The 1,527-nt window shown below is 55.1% G+C and overlaps 1 long non-coding RNA gene across 1 annotated transcript in view; it reads left to right on the forward strand.

Moving 5' to 3' along the window:
• Positions 1 to 215, forward strand: part of LOC117950966 — a 14,955-nt gene extending 14,740 nt beyond the window's left edge. Inside the window, exon 3 of the long non-coding RNA XR_004658013.1 lies at positions 205 to 215. This is a non-coding gene — a long non-coding RNA (uncharacterized LOC117950966). The remainder of the gene's footprint in view (positions 1 to 204) is intronic.
• The last annotated feature ends 1,312 nt before the right edge of the window (positions 216 to 1,527 follow it).

Genomic DNA, 1,527 nt, shown 5'->3' on the forward strand with positions numbered 1-1,527 from the left:
TTAAACCACCTGAACTGTACCCTGTCTTCGTGTATCTGTTATCTCTGTGGTTCTGTCTTACTGAAACGTAACAGAACGATCTGGCCAAAAATGGATGCCACAGAGGAACCGCAGCCCCCGGAGAGCAATGGCATCCAGCGTGCTATCCAGTCACAGGGGACTTTATTGGGTCAACATAACCAGCTAATCCACACGCTTTTGGAGAACAATCAACAACTCGTTGCACAGGTCGCCCAGTTAACGGCACAAGTATCACGGCTGTCTGTGGTTCCCTCACCTTCCCTTTCTGCTCCTTCTGCTTCTCCGACTGCTCCCACAGACACGGCGGCTCCCTCATCTCTTCGTGAACCGCCTATCAACGCCCCGGAACCTTTCTCTGGTGATTTGGTAAAGTGTCGTGGTTTCCTCCTCCAGTGTGGGCTCATATTCCAGCAACGGCCACAGTCCTTCTCATCGGAGTCATCCAAGGTACACTATGCCCTGGGGTTGCTCAGGGGTCGTGCTCTGGCTTGGGCTGAGGCGGTATGTTCCAACCGCCTACCCTTAGGTATAACTTTTGACACTTTCTCTGCGGATTTGAAAACTGTGTTTGACCATCCGGATCATGTTGGCAGCGCTTCCAAACGACTGTTGGCTCTCAGGCAGGGGGCTGATAGCGTGGCTACATACACCGTCGACTTTTGGACACTAGCGGCGGACTCCCAGTGGAACGAGGAAGCATTACGGGGAACATTCCTGAACGGTTTGAGTGACGTTATTAAAGACGAATTAGCTGTTCGGGATGACCCTGTGAACCTTACTTCTCTCGTGTCTCTTGCCATTACACTGGACAACAGGTTGCGGGAGAGGAAGCAGGCGAGGAGCGGCCTGCGGAGGCCGGACTCACCCTCCTGGCCGGGCTGCGGCGCTGTCGAGGACCCCTACCGCTAACTCCCCGCTGTTGCCCTCTGCCTCCCTGGCTAGTACATCCAGAGAGGCGGATGAGGCCATGCAGCTGGGTCGGACACGGCTCTCTCCTGCGGAGCGACAGCGCCGCATGTTGGCTGGTGAGTGCTTGTACTGCGGCGATGCATCTCACCATTTTGCCACCTGTCCCGCTCGGCCAAAAGGCACGACTCGCTAGCTTACGTGGGCGTTCTAGCGAGTCCTGTTGAAGACATTATGCCCACAGCACCCTGGTTAATGGTCCTAGCCACGCTGCAGTTCAAGACTCTCTCTCTGCCCCTCTCCGCACTCCTTGACTCCGGTGCGGAGGACAATTTCATAGACTCTAACTTGGCAGCTCATACTGGATTTCCTATTGAGCCCGTCGACAGCCCACTCCGCGTTACAGCCATTAACGGCGATACTCTCGCTAGAGTTACGCATCAGACCGTGCCCATTACCCTAGTCTTGTCCGGTAACCACAGGGAGACCATCAGCTTTAAGCTTATGTCCGCTTCCACCACCCCTCTCATCCTCGGTTTCCCTTGGTTGAAGCGCCATAATCCCCAGATAGATTGGCAGCGACATGCTATACGTAGCTGG

This window comes from Etheostoma cragini, chromosome 9 (assembly GCF_013103735.1).
Source record: "Etheostoma cragini isolate CJK2018 chromosome 9, CSU_Ecrag_1.0, whole genome shotgun sequence".
Taxonomy (NCBI): Eukaryota; Metazoa; Chordata; class Actinopteri; order Perciformes; family Percidae; genus Etheostoma; species Etheostoma cragini.